The sequence below is a fragment of the Dendrobates tinctorius genome, unplaced genomic scaffold (assembly GCF_039654945.1).
Source record: "Dendrobates tinctorius isolate UK_male_01 unplaced genomic scaffold, ASM3965494v1 ptg000067l, whole genome shotgun sequence".
Classification (NCBI taxonomy): domain Eukaryota; kingdom Metazoa; phylum Chordata; class Amphibia; order Anura; family Dendrobatidae; genus Dendrobates; species Dendrobates tinctorius.
Window position 1 is genome coordinate 5,718,278 of NW_027361735.1, and position 16,689 is coordinate 5,734,966.

Sequence of the window (16,689 nt, forward strand, 5' to 3'; positions counted from 1 at the left end):
ACATGGTCGGACTGGGGTGTCTGGGCCCACAGGGGAATTTAACCTAAGGACCCCCCCTACAGCTATGTGAAAATATCTGTTAATTGTTATCCCTGTTATAGTGGAGAATCGACTGTAAAACACAGGAGGCTCCTGCACATCTATTGTGCGCCCCCATAACTGGGATGTACAATCACGGAAGTTCACATTAAAGGGGTCGTTTGGCTAAACATCGATCCATGGGCTCTACAGAATAGGTGATCGCTTAGGTCGTCCATTAGAAACAGCACCGATTTGAAGAATGAGGAAGTTTTATCCCTGATAGGACACCATTTTAAATGCTGCTCCGTTCATTCTCTTTGGGGCTTCCAGAAAAAAGAGCAATGCTCACAGCCACAAAGTGAATGAATAGATCAGTGATCAAGTCGCACATGCCACTCCAGTCTAATAAAAAAATATAATGAAAAAAAATAAAAGTTCCATATTTTGCGAATTGGGTCCAAGTAGTGAGACATCCATCAATCAATAAGTTTTCACTTATCCTGTGGAGATTTGATTACTTTTTTTTTTACAGGAGAACCCTTGCAAGTGCATCTCTGCTGCATAGAGCAACCAACTAATATCACAAACAAGGGACAAATGCTACCACATCATGACCAGATCACAAATTACCACTACAAAGTGTCCGAATAATGCCACATACAAGGGATAAATACCACCACACTGTCACCAGACCACAAACTACTACCACATAGTGAACGAATACTACAATACAGATCATGAATACAAACCACAATACTAACAACACTGTTATTACCACCAGTGACATTATACATAAGAGCTCTGTATATAGCATACAGTATATAATGTAAGTGTACAGGTAATACAACGATCACCAGTGACATTATACACAAGAGCTCTTTATATAGTGTCAGTGTACAGGTAACACAGTGATCATCAGTGACATTATATACAAGAGTTTTGAAAATAGTGTCAGTGTGCAAGTAATACAATGATCACCGGTGACATTATACACAGGAGCTCTGTACATAGTATACAGTGTATAGAGTCAATGTACATGTACATGTTCGCGTTTCTTCTTCATCCAGCACAGAATGCCATCACTTCTTCCAGTCAGCCTATGCAAAAAATTACACATATTCATCAATAGCTGATTGATTCCAGAGCACATTCCCCACTTTTTCCCCAACTTCTACACTACGTCAGATGAAGAACTCAGTCGAACTCAGTCGAAGGGTTCAAGAGAGGCCTGGATGTCTTCCTGGAGCGTAACAATATTGTATCTTACAGTTATTGTTAGGTTCTTTAAAAGGACGTAGATCTGGGGATTTATTCTGACCAAATTTTATAGGCTGAACTGGATGGTCTGGATGAAGAAAAAAGCAATGCAGTGCCGCCCTGCACAGTAATAGGACCCCCCTTTGTTCCCTCCATGGAAAAAAGTTTCCTAAAAAGTAAATTATATTACAGTACTAATAATTTCACTAATTAGACCCTAAAGAAATTATTTTCCCCCACTTATCACCATAAACTAATATAGCATGTTTCTCATTCTGGCACCCATACAGTAATTCTGGCCCCTTTATTTAATAATCTCATCCAGCCTGGCACCCTGTATTTTGTAATATGCCCCAGCCTGGCCCCTTATGTCCCTTGTCCAGCCTGGTCCCCATATGTGTTGTCTGGTTCCCAGATATCCATCCTGCCACCCCAGCTATCCATAGTGGCCCCCATATGATCCTAGTCCTGCCCCCATATGTCCATCCTGGCTCCCATATATCTCTTGTCCTGCCCCCCACATATCCATCCTGGCTCCCCATATAGCCATCATGGCCCCCCATATATCCGTCCTGGCTCCCCCATATATCCATCCTGCCCCCCATATATCTATACTGGCTCTTCCATATATATATCCTGGCCCCTCCATATATCCATCCTGGGCCCTCCATATATCCATCCTGCCCACCATATATCCATCCTGGGCCACCTATATATGCATCCTGGTCCCTAGTCCTGGCTCCATGCACAGACAGAAGAAAAAAAAGATTCCTCTTACCGGCCAGTGCTCACGGTTCTGGGAGATGTCCTCTTCTGCAGATGCGGTGCACTCATATTAAAATTGATGCCAACCTAGCAGAGACCGGCGGCTGACTTGCGTGCGCCCATTGCATGTGGCGCATGACACTAACGTCATACGCCGGCAATGAACACAGTGTTCATTGGCACGTGCAACGTGGTGCTACAGGTAATGTGCACTGCATATGCGCACCCCAGCACATATTCTTCCTGCACCTTTAAAGGGCTCATGCCCCTAAAAACTGCAGACTTTTTTTTTCCTTCTCTCCTTCTTCCCACCGCCATCTATCTGGTTCACTGCAAGAGCCCACTGGGGATTTCCTCAATACCTCGACAGGCCATTCCAACCCCGGCTGTGTCTGACATTGCAGATGTATGTGTAGTGGTTTTGTTTAGGCTCACAACTGTAGAGTTTTTATACCAATGAATAACTGTTGGTTATGCACATGCTGTTGCTGTGAAACAGGCAAAGAAAAGAGCTCTCATTTTAAAAGAAATTCACATATTGTACACTATTCTGAGTGTAACAATAGGCTTCCATTATTTTTCTCTTGGAAAAAAGACTTTTGCGGGAGGTGTGGAGAACTGTATATAAGGCCTTCTTCACATGTCCGGTTTCCAGTATGTGTGGAATCCATTTTTTTTCACAAATACCACATTTACCCAATATAAGCTATGGTGCTATGCACAGGACCATGTTTTTACACAGGCCGTGTGTCCACTGAAACATGTTCATTTTTTTTCCGGCAGCATGGATAAGAAAGGCCTATGCAAGTCTATGGGTTCGTGAAAAAAAAGTCAGCACATGGATGGCATCAGTGTGCCTTCCATGTGCCATCCGTGTTTAACATTTCAAAGTATAGGAGAAGCTTTGTAATTTCTTTCTTTATCCATACCATAAAAATACCGATGACACACTTATGGCAAAAATGGACACATGGACCATATACTGATGGCACAATGATGGAAAACAGTGATGACACCGGTACTGGTTGTTCATGTACAGTATGTGTTTTATACGGACGTGTGAAGGAGGCCTAACGAGGTGTTATAAGTACCTGGTGGACTTCTTATTGGTTCTGATCATTCACATTAATGGCCTCTATCATGATGGTATGTAATAGATATCATGATTGCCTCCTCCCGAGCTGCTACTCCGATATTGGGATCCCTGCAAAGCTTTCTCATTTTAGATACTTGCAATGTTTCATGATAAATTATAGATACAGTATGTGCAACCATATAATTTACCGTATTTGCTTTTAACCTTGTTATTCTAACACACAATAAATTGGGTATTTTAGGGTTCTAAACCATTTAGTGTATTCTCAATACATTTACTGATCATATTCTTTTGGCGTAGTAAATATATATTGCTGGGAGATGCAAATGATTATTTTTATTATTTATTTATATAGCACCATTGATTCCATGGTGCTGTACATGAGACTGGGTGACATCAAAATACAAATATCACTTACGGTAACCAAAACTAACAATGACAGACTAGTACAGAGGGAAGAGGACCCTGCCCTTGCGGGCTTACATTCTACAGGATTATGGGGAAAGCATATAAAACAAAAAGCATATAATGAGCAATAAAATTGCAATATTTTATTTTATTAGAAGTACTAAAAGAGACCAAAAGTACATTTAAGACAGTGCCAATACTGCATGGTGATGAGCCAAAGAAAATAAGCGGCACCACCAGATGGTGGGCAAGACTAAAATGTAATGCTAATACACCATAAGGATAGAAGGGTTAAAATGTAAGCAACTAATGTACCAAGCATTGTAAGTTTTCATACAAACAACTAATCATAATTGTATATACCATATTCCAATGATTCTACACAGCTGAAGTGCCTACAATACATTTAAGGTACATCTCTAAAGTGTGGATATTTGACCCATAGTATCCTAAATTGATATCACAAATATAGTTAGCATGTCTTACCACGAACCATGCGATGGAGCCAATTTTTTTTTTAGCTCCAGCAAGATGGGGCCATGGTGGCGCATGCGCAGTAGCATCTATCGGTAAGTGATAGATGTGCTTTTAATCTGCGCAATCACCACCCACCAGTGAGTGGGGCTTGCACAGAGTAAGAGCATCGCTTGCAGATAGATGCTACTGTGCATTAGTCACCGCTGGCCCCATTTTGTTGGAAAAATAAAAATGTAGCTACAGGAAAATGGCGGCCCGCCTGCGCAGTAGCATCTTTGGCAAGTGATAGCTGCTGCTGTGCAGGCACTGCCACGGTGCCATTTTAGTGGAGTTAATATTTTTTGCAAAAATCACTACATAAAATGTACACGTGCAATATTTAAAATAGGAGGCAAGTCACTGAAGGTTCAGTGACCAGTGATTTACGCTCACAAGGATTGAGATGTGACCTCAACACCAAATAAAGACCCGGCCATAAGCCCACCCCCGAAACACAGCAATCTCATTAACTGAAAACTGCAACAAACATCAAACAACAACCACGATATGGATTTCTTCAACCTGACCCCTTAAGAGCCAGGGGTAATTCAATTTTTGAATTTCTGTTTTTTGCTCCCCTTTTTCCATCAATATGGCTGTGAGAGGGCTTCTTTTTTGTGGGACAAATTGTACTTCTGAACGACTCCATTGGTTTTAACATATCCTGCACTGGAAGATGGTAAAAAAAAATCCAAGTGTGGTGAAATTGCAAAAAAGTGCAATCGCACAGTTGTTGTATTTTTCTCCCATGTTCACTAAATGCTAAAACTGACCTGCCATTATGATTCACCAGGTGATTACAAGATCATAGATACCAAACATGTATAGCTACTTTTTTTATTTAAGTGGTGAAAAAAATTTCTAAAATTTGTTAAAAAAAATGGTGCCATTTTCCGAGACCTGTAGTGTTTCCATTTTTCGTGATCTGGAGCTGAGTGAGGGCTTATTTTTTTGCGCACCAAGCTTTTTATTAATACCATTTTGATGTAGATATGATCATTTGATTGCCCATTTTTGGGATATTAGAAGCTGCTGTACTTTGATTGCTTCTGCTACACACAGGCGATGATCAGATCTCCTGTGTGTAGCAGAAATGCTCATTTGCTATGAACACCGACCATCAGGTTTCGCTCATAACAATCTGGCAATGAAAGCCAAAGAGATCTACTACAGACCTCTGTTTGTCATGCCGACCCATCAGTGACCTTCGATCATGTGACAGGGTCACCGATGAGCGTGATTAACGATGCACTTCTGGTATACGCGAGTTAGATGCTGCTGCCAGAGATTGAAAGCGGTATTTAACAGTTAACAGCCTTGTGTGGATCGCGATTCCACCCACGGTTATTGCGGGCACATGTTAGCTGTGTAGATCAGCTGTCATGTGCCCAGAAAGGGGTGGGCTCAGCGCCTGAGCCCGCACCAACAAAGGGGAGCCCGACGTGGGCGTACTATTACACCCAAAGTCGGAAAGTGGTTAATCAGTGTAACAGCGCCAACCTGACAATGCCTGTAGTTTACTTAGCAAAATCTTGATGACAGGTTCGCTTTAAGGCTAAGAAAAGTTAGGGACCCACTGAGAGGTTCACGATAACAAGGCAGTGGGTTTCACATAGACTGATCAGAATGCTAAACTAAAAACATATTATATTTTGTAATTTTTTCCAGAGTAGCATTAGATCAAAGTATGATTTTTGGATGTCTTTCCATACAGTTAATATAAATTGCAGGACAACAAGAAAGGGAGTAATTGTCCTATTAAAAATTATAGCAAATTTTATTGAAAATACACATACAAGAACAGATGTATAGTTTAAAAAATCTTATATATGAGAACAAAATGAAATAAAAGGTTTAGTTGGAACAGAAAAAAAACAACACATCCATATATCTAGTATAGTGGATATGCTAAGTAAATCCTGGACATACAGTTAGGTCCATATATATTTGGACAGAGACAACATTTTTCTAATTTTGGTTCTAGACATTACCACAATGAATTTTAAACAAAGCAATTCAGATGCAGTTGAAGTTCAGACTTTCAGCTTTCATTTGATGGTATCCACATTAAAACTGGATGAAGGGTTTTGGCGTTTCAACCCCTTAACATGTGCCACCCTGTTTTTAAAGGGACCAACAGTAATTGGACAATTGACTCCAAGGCTATTTCATGGACAGGTGTGGGCAATCCCTTAGTTATGTCATTCTCAATTAAGCAGATAAAAGGCCAGGAGTTGATTTGAGGTGTGGTGCTTGCATTTGGAAGGTTTTGCTGTGAAGGAAACAGTGGCCAAAGGAGCTCTCCATGCATGTGAAACAAGCCATCCTTAAGCTGCAAAAACAGAAAAAACCATCCGAGAAATTGCTACATTAGGAGTGGCAAAATCTACAATTTGGTACTTCCTGAGAAGGAAAGAAAGCACTGGTGAACTCATCAATGCAAAAAGACCTGGGCACCCACAGAAGACAACAGTGGTGGATGATCGCAGAATAGTCTCCATGGTGAAGAGTAGAGTTGAGCGAAACGGGTCGAAAAAATTCAAAAGTCGCCGACTTTTGGCAAAGTCGGGTTTCATGAAACAAAACACGACCCTAGGATGAGGTCGGCCACGAGGTCGGCGACTTACGCGCCAAAGTCGCATTTCAAAAGTTTGTTTTGCGCTCTTTTTCAGCCAATCAGGATCCACGGACACTGTGGGCAACGTGATGACATAGGCACGGGTCACCACCATCTTTCAGAAGGGCATGCAAGTGATTGGCTTGCTTTGGTGGGCGTCACAGGGGGTATAAAAGGGCGTGCACGCCGACCGCCATCTTACTTCTGCCGATCTTAGTATAGGGAGAGGTTGCTGCTGATTCTGTAGGGAGAGCGTTAGGCAGGGAAGAAGACAAAAAAACTGCTTCTGCTGCTAGCGATTTGGCCTGCACAACACACAAGTCACTGTGTGTGCAGTGCAAGGGGAGGCTATATTGTGGTGTATCAGTGGTGTTGGTTGTTGGGCTGCCTTCTAAGGCTTCCTGACACGCTGGCATTGCTGTTTACCCACTGCTCCGCAAACTGCTTTTTTAAAAGCAATCCAATCTCCCTTATCCTCTCGTCACTTTGGTCACAGGCAGCTGTGCCATCGAGCGTGTCACATAGCGCTCAGATATCAGTGGGCCGCATACAATCCACAAGTGTCCAGTGTCCAAAAGTGTACGCAGAGATTCAAAATCTCCATTATCCTCTCGTCACTTTGGTCACAGGCAGCTGTGCCATCGAGCGTGTCACATAGCGCTCAGATATCAGTGGGCCGCACACAATCCACAAGTGTCCAGTGTCCAAAAGTGTACGCAGAGATTCAAAATCTCCATTATCCTCTCGTCACTTTGGTCACAGGCAGCTGTGCCATCGAGCGTGTCACATAGCGCTCAGATATCAGTGGGCCGCACACAATCCACAAGTGTCCAGTGTCCAAAAGTGTACGCAGAGATTCAAAATCTCCATTATCCTCTCGTCACTTTGGTCACAGGCAGCTGTGCCATCGAGCGTGTCACATAGCGCTCAGATATCAGTGGGCCGCACACAATCCACAAGTGTCCAGTGTCCAAAAGTGTACGCAGAGATTCAAAATCTCCATTATCCTCTCGTCACTTTGGTCACAGGCAGCTGTGCCATCGAGCGTGTCACATAGCGCTCAGATATCAGTGGGCTGCACACAATCCACAAGTGTCCAGTGTCCAAAAGTGTACGCAGAGATTCAAAATCTCCATTATCCTCTCGTCACTTTGGTCACAGGCAGCTGTGCCATCGAGCGTGTCACATAGCGCTCAGATATCAGTGGGCCGCACACAATCCACAAGTGTCCAGTGTCCAAAAGTGTACGCAGAGATTCAAAATCTCCATTATCCTCTCGTCACTTTGGTCACAGGCAGCTGTGCCATCGAGTGTGTCACATTACGCTCAGATATCAGTGGGCCGCACACAATCCACAAGTGTCCAGTGTCCAAAAGTGTACGCAGAGATTCAAAATCTCCATTATCCTCTCGTCACTTTGGTCACAGGCAGCTGTGCCATCGAGCGTGTCACATAGCGCTCAGATATCAGTGGGCCGCACACAATCCACAAGTGTCCACTGTCCACAAGTGTACGCAGAGATTCAAAATCTCCATTATCCTCTCGTCACTTTGGTCACAGGCAGCTGTGCCATCGAGCGTGTCACATAGCGCTCAGATATCAGTGGGCCGCACACAATCCACAAGTGTCCAGTGTCCAAAAGTGTATGCAGAGATTCAAATTCTCCACTATCCTCTCGTCACTTTGGTCACAGGCAGCTGTGCCATCGAGCGTGTCACATAGCGCTCAGATATCAGTGGGCCGCACACAATCCACAAGTGTCCACTGTCCACAAGTGTACGCAGAGATTCAAAATCTCCATTATCCTCTCGTCACTTTGGTCACAGGCAGCTGTGCCATCGAGCGTGTCACATAGCGCTCAGATATCAGTGGGCCGCACACAATCCACAAGTGTCCACTGTCCACAAGTGTACGCAGAGATTCAAAATCTCCATTATCCTCTCGTCACTTTGGTCACAGGCAGCTGTGCCATCGAGCGTGTCACATAGCGCTCAGATATCAGTGGGCCGCACACAATCCACAAGTGTCCACTGTCCACAAGTGTGTGCAGAAATTCTAAAACTCCCCTGTCCTATAGACACCTTGTACCTTGTTTTACATTACTATATAGTTTGTTGGATTTTGTCTACATTTCTACCAAAAATGAGGAAGGCTGGTGGAAGAGGCCGTGGAATTGGGCAGGGGTTGGCAGCTGGTAATGATGGTGTTGGTGGTGGATCTGATGGTAGTGGCAAGAGCAAAATAGGACCAAATGCAGGAGGTGCTGACCCTGCGTCATCGTCTGTCTACATAAGGCCTCGAAAGCTTAGTTTTCTAGGAGTTGGCAAACCGCTTTTAAAGGCAGAGCATCAGGAAAAAGTTTTGTCTTACATTGCTGACTCAGCCTCCAGCTCTATCGCCTCCTCTTCTTCAGTTGTAAAAAGTAAAAGCACTGAGTCGTCATTGGAGGCTCATGTTCATGAACCACACCTTTCCTTGTGTCCTTCACCCCAACCAAGATTGAAGGATGACGCAGGCCATACTACTGATTGCTCCATGGAGCTGTTTTCACATACCATGCCTGGATTATCAAGTCAAATGGTGAATTACCCAGGCCAAGATGAATCTGACATGGAGTGCACTGATGCACAGCCGCTGATGGATGATTCTGCTGGTACATTCACTCAGAGCACTACATTGTCCTCGCAGTGTACAGAGCCAGATTTTGACCCTGATGAGACTCAGGTGCCCCTTCCCGCACACTATACCACCATACACGGTGACACAGAGAAAGGTGCACATGACATAGAAGAGGAGGTGATGGATGACCCAGTTGTTGACCCAGATTGGCATCCATTGGGGGAAGAGGGTGCTGCTTCCAATAGCTCAGATGAGGAGCATCCACAGCAGACATCGACATCGCAACAGCTGTTATCTGGCAGGCCCGGAGCACTCCAAAGACAGGTTCCAAACATCAAAAGAGTTGCTGGACAGCTTGTCCAGAGGGTCAAAAGATCACAGCGTGCTAGGCCGCAAAATGTCTGCCAAAGTAGGAAGAGTGCAGTGTGGCAGTTTTTTGAACAAAATCCTCATGATCAGGCCAAGGTTATCTGTAAGAAGTGCGCAAAGACCTTTAGCCGAGGGAAAAATCTGAAAAATTTGAATACCAGTTGCATGCTTAGACATTTAACCAGCATGCACTTGCAAGCGTGGACACAACACCAAACCTCAAGTGCCACATGTGCAACTGATCACAACGAAGGTAGTCAGCAACGCTACATTGTTTCCCCCACTGTAAGCACACCGGTTAGCACAGCAGCAAATGTTGAGGTGTCGTTGCAAGGCCACAGCAGTCAGGGAATCCCACTGTTATATCAACGAAAGACTGATTCTAGGCCATCAGAAAGAACACAAACTCCATCACCATCATCAACCCTCTCTCAGTCCGCCCTGTCCACCGCTACTTCCACCATATGCAGCTCTCAAGTCCAGCTCACCCTCCCAGACACTATGAGTAGGTCAAGAAAGTACTCAGTCTCTCATCCGCGTACACTGGGTTTGAACGCCCACATTGCCAAACTAATCTCGTTTGAGATGATGCCCTTTTGGTTGGTGGAAAGCACAGCTTTCCGCGAACTCATGGCCTATGCAGTACCACGCTATGACCTACCCAGTCGCCACTTCTTCTCTCGCAAAGCCATCCCAGCCCTCCACCATCATGTGAAAGACTGCATTGTCCATGCACTCAAGCAGTCAGTGAGCGGAAAGGTGCACCTCACAACTGATGCATGGTCCAGTCGGCATGGCCAGGGCCGTTACGTGTCCATCACTGCGCACTGGGTTAATGTGGTGGATGCAGGGTCCACAGGGGACAGCGGTGGTGGGACAGTGCTGCCTAGCCCACGGTCTAGGAAACAGTTGGCTGTAGGCGTTCGACCCTCCTCCTCCTCCTCCAGAAGCGACAGCTCGTCCACAGAGCGCAGTCGTACGAGCACTCCATCTGCAGCTGCCACTGTTGCACACGATGTGTCCCCCTATTGAGCAGCTAGTGGAAAGCGTCAGCAGGCTGTGTTGCAGATGATGTGTTTGGGCGACAGACACACCGCCGAGGTGCTGGCCGAGTACTTGAAGCGACAAACTGAGTCATGGCTGGGCAGTGTACATCTTGAGGCAGGCAAGGTAGTTAGTGATAACGGCCGTAATTTTGTGGCAGCCATAGCCCTTTCAAAACTCAGCCACATACCTTGCTTGGCTCACACCTTGAACCTGGTGGTGCCTTGCTTCCTCAAAAATTATCCGGAGTTAACAGCCCTGCTCCAGAAGGTGCGAAAACTGTGCGCGCACATCCGCCGGTCGCCTGTACACTCCGTTCGTATGCAGAAGCTGCAGCGATTGCTCCACCTTCCCAACCACCGCCTCATTATCGACATTGCAACAAGGTGGAACTCCACCCTGCACATGGTGGAGCGGCTGTGCGAGCAGAGGCAGGCCATAATGCATTTGTGGGAGGATACACGGCCAGGCACTTTGAGAGCAGACATGGAGTTGACAGGCGTGCAGTGGTCGAAGCTGAAAGACCTTTGTAAAGTCCTTCAGTGTTTTGAGGAATGCACACGGCTGGTAAGCGCAGACGACGCCATCCTAAGCATGAGCATCCCACTTATGCGTCTGCTCATGCAAACTTTGACGCACCTTAAGGAGCAGGCGTCTGCAGCCAATGTTGATGAGGAGGAAGAGGAGGAGGGAATCCTTGATGACATTCAGCCATTGTCTGCTCAGGGACCTCTCCTGGATGAGGTGGAGGAAGAAGAGGAGGAGGGGGAGGAGGATGATGGGGATGATTACTTAGGGGAGGAGGATGCATCTCGTGGGGCAAGTGAAAATGTTGGCGTGGCAAGGTCTGGTACAGGGTTTGTGCGTGACTGGAGGGATGTGGATTTGCCAGAAAGTGCTCCTCCACCCAGCACTCGCAGTGCATCATTGACACCGGGAACATTGGCCCACATGTCAGATTATGCCTTGCGGATCCTAAAAAGGGACCCCCGCATTGCCAAAATGATGAACGATGACGGCTACTGGTTGGCCAGCATCCTGGATCCACGCTATAAAGGCAAATTTCAAAACATCATGCCACAGGAGAACCTTGACCTAATATTGGCTAATAAACAAGCAACTCTGGTAAATCGGTTGCTTGAGGCATTCCCAGCACACAGCAGCGGTGATGGTTCTCACACGAGCCGTACGGGCCGGGGGCAGCTTGGCAGAGGTGTTCGTGGTGCACACAGCAGAAGTGGCGTTGGAGACAGGGGTTTCATGACAATGTTGTGGACTGATTTTTCAAATACCGCTCACACAACTGGTAATACTGCATCGATGGAAAGTGACAGGAGACAGCAGTTGTCAACTATGGTTACAAACTACTTTTCCTCCCATATCGATGTTCTCCCACACAGGTCATTCCCCTTTGACTATTGGGCCGCTAAACTGGACACCTGGCCTGAATTGGCACAATATGCCTTACAGGAGCTCGCTTGCCCAGCTGCAAGTGTGCTATCGGAAAGAGTCTTCAGTGCAGCTGGATCAATCCTGACAGAAAAAAGGACCCGTCTGTCAACCCAAAATGTGGATGATCTAACCTTCATTAAAATGAACCACGCATGGGTTTCCAAGGATTTTGTCCCACCTTCCCCTGATGACACATAGGGTGACAGAAAAATGGCTTGCTTTGGTCCACCTCTTCCTGGTACTTCACCTATTTCGCCTTTTGCATCAGCTGAATGTCCAACATCAACATATGCCACTTTCTAAAACTCCCTAACTGTGCTGCCTCCCCCCCATGGCCGGGGTCACCACCTAGCGCACGACACCGTGCGAGTGCAGTTGCCCTGGACAGGTGGGTAGGCCGACTCTTGGGCGCGGGCACTGGCACAGGGTCCCTCATAGTGCAATCAAGTGTCTCTGACGGTGGTGGTGCACACCCGCCGTCAGACACACCGCTGTACTATGAGGGGCCCAGTGCCAGTACCGACGCCCACGAGTGTGCCCCCCTTGCTTGGCCAGGGCCCCAGCATTTGCAATCTTTACCTCTCCCTGCTCCTCCGCTGTGTAATCTGGGCCGTCAAATCCATACTGTGCCTGACACCGTCTGAGCCTGCCTCCTGATGTATAGACATATATTTTGAATGTGTACGCTATCCATACATGTTATCCGGGGATACGGTACCCCTTCTAACCTTTGTGCAATGACGTGCAATCCATACTGGGCATAACACCGTCTGAGCCTGCCTCATGCTGTATAGACATATATTTTGAATGTGTACGCTATCCATACATGTTATCCGGGGATACGGTACCCTTTCTAACCTTTGTGCAATGACGTGCAATCCATACTGGGCCTAACACCATCTGAGCCTGCCTCATGCTGTATAGACATATATTTTGAATGTGTACGCTATCCATACATGTTATCCGGGGATACGGTACCCCTTCTAACCTTTGTGCAATGACGTGCAATCCATACTGGGCCTAACACCGTCTGAGCCTGCCTCATGCTGTATAGACATATATTTTGAATGTGTACGCTATCCATATATGTTATCCAGGGATACGGTACCCTTTCTAACCTTTGTGCAATGACGTGCAATCCATACTGGGCCTAACACCGTCTGAGCCTGCCTCATGCTGTATAGACGTATATTTTGAATGTGTACGCTATCCATACATGTTATCCAGGGATACGGTACTCTTTCTAACCTTTGTGCAATGACGTGCAATCCATACTGGGCCTAACACCGTCTGAGCCTGCCTCATGCTGTATAGACATATATTTTGAATGTGTACGCTATCCATACATGTTGTCCGGGGATACGGTACCCCTTCTAACCTTTGTGCAATGACGTGCAATCCATACTGGGCCTAACACCGTCTGAGCCTGCCTCTTGCTGTATAGACATATATTTTGAATGTGTACGCTATCCATACATGTTATCCAGGGATGCGGTACCCTTTCTAACCTTTGTGCAATGACGTGCAATCCATACTGGGCCTAACACCGTCTGAGCCTGCCTCATGCTGTATAGACATATATTTTGAATGTGTACGCTATCCATACATGTTATCCGGGGATACGGTACCCCTTCTAACCTTTGTGCAATGACGTGCAATCCATACTGGGCCTAACACCGTCTGAGCCTGCCTCATGCTGTATAGACATATATTTTGAATGTGTACGCTATCCATACATGTTATCCGGGGATACGGTACCCCTTCTAACCTTTGTGCAATGACATGCAATCCATACTGGGCCTAACACCGTCTGAGCCTGCCTCATGCTGTATAGACATATATTTTGAATGTGTACGCTATCCATACATGTTATCCAGGGATACGGTACCCTTTCTAACCTTTGTGCAATGACGTGCAATCCATACTGGGCCTAACACCGTCTGAGCCTGCCTCATGCTGTATAGACATATATTTTGAATGTGTACGCTATCCATACATGTTATCCGGGGATACGGTACCCCTTCTAACCTTTGTGCAATGACGTGCAATCCATACTGGGCCTAACACCGTCTGAGCCTGCCTCATGCTGTATAGACATATATTTTGAATGTGTACGCTATCCACACATGTTATCCGGGGATACGGTACCCCTTCTAACCTTTGTGCAATGACGTGCAATCCATACTGGGCCTAACACCGTCTGAGCCTGCCTCATGCTGTATAGACATATATTTTGAATGTGTACGCTATCCATACATGTTATCCAGGGATACGGTACCCTTTCTAACCTTTGTGCAATGACGTGCAATCCATACTGGGCCTAACACCGTCTGAGCCTGCCTCATGCTGTATAGACATATATTTTGAATGTGTACGCTATCCATACATGTTATCCGGGGATACGGTACCCTTTCTATCCTTTGTGCAATGACGTGCAATCCATACTGGGCCTAACACCATCTGAGCCTGCCTCATGCTGTATAGACATATATTTTGAATGTGTACGCTATCCATACATGTTATCCGGGGATACGGTACCCCTTCTAACCTTTGTGCAATGACGTGCAATCCATACTGGGCCTAACACCGTCTGAGCCTGCCTCATGCTGTATAGACATATATTTTGAATGTGTACGCTATCCATACATGTTATCCGGGGATACGGTACCCCTTCTAACCTTTGTGCAATGACGTGCAATCCATACTGGGCCTAACACCGTCTGAGCCTGCCTCATGCTGTATAGACATATATTTTGAATGTGTACGCTATCCATACATGTTATCCGGGGATACGGTACCCATTCTAACCATTGTGGAATGACGTGCAATCCATACTGGGCCTTACACCGTCTGAGCCTGCCTCATGCTGTATAGACATATATTTTGAATGTGTACGCTATCCATACATGTTATCCAGGGATACGGTACCCTTTCTAACCTTTGTGCAATGACGTGCAATCCATACTGGGCCTAACACCGTCTGAGCCTGCCTCATGCTGTATAGACATATATTTTGAATGTGTACGCTATCCATACATGTTATCCGGGGATACGGTACCCTTTCTAACCTTTGTGCAATGACGTGCAATCCATACTGGGCCTAACACCGTCTGAGCCTGCCTCATGCTGTATAGACATATATTTTGAATGTGTACGCTATCCATACATGTTATCCAGGGATACGGTACCCCTTCCTTTGTGCAATGACGTGCAATCCATACTGGGCCTAACACCGTCTGAGCCTGCCTCATGCTGTATAGACATATATTTTGAATGTGTACGCTATCCATACATGTTATCCGGGGATACGGTACCCCTTCTAACCTTTGTGCAATGACGTGCAATCCATACTGGGCCTAACACCGTCTGAGCCTGCCTCATGCTGTATAGACATATATTTTGAATGTGTACGCTATCCATACATGTTTTCCAGGGATACGGTACCCTTTCTAACCTTTGTGCAATGACGTGCAATCCATACTAGGCCTAACACCGTCTGAGCCTGCCTCATGCTGTATAGACATATATTTTGAATGTGTACGCTATCCATACATGTTATCCGGGGATACGGTACCCTTTCTAACCTTTGTGCAATGACGTGCAATCCATACTGGGCCTAACACCGTCTGAGCCTGCCTCATGCTGTATAGACATATATTTTGAATGTGTACGCTATCCATACATGTTATCCGGGGATACGGTACCCTTTCTAACCTTTGTGCAATGACGTGCAATCCATACTGGGCCTAACACCGTCTGAGCCTGCCTCATGCTGTATAGACATATATTTTGAATGTGTACGCTATCCATACATGTTATCCGGGGATACGGTACCCCTTCTAACCTTTGTGCAATGACGTGCAATTCATACTGGGCCTAACACCGTCTGAGTCTGCCTCATGCTGTATAGACATATATTTTGAATGTGTACGCTATCCATACATGTTATCCGGGGATACGGTACCCCTTCTAACCTTTGTGCAATGACGTGCAATCCATACTGGGCCTAACACCGTCTGAGCCTGCCTCATGCTGTATAGACATATATTTTGAATGTGTACGCTATCCATACATGTTATCCAGGGATACGGTACCCTTTCTAACCTTTGTGCAATGACGTGCAATCCATACTGGGCCTAACACCGTCTGAGCCTGCCTCATGCTGTGTAGACATATATTTTGAATGTGTACGCTATCCATACATGTTATCCGGGGATACGGTACCCTTTCTAACCTTTGTGCAATGACGTGCAATCCATACTGGGCCTAACACCGTCTGAGCCTGCCTCATGCTGTATAGACATATATTTTGAATGTGTACGCTATCCATACATGTTATCCGGGGATACGGTACCCTTTCTAACCTTTGTGCAATGACGTGCAATCCATACTGGGCCTAACACCGTCTGAGCCTGTCTCATGCTGTATAGACATATATTTTGAATGTGTACGCTATCCATACATGTTATCCGGGGATACGGTACCCCTTCTAACCTTTGTGCAATTACGTGCAATCCATACTGGG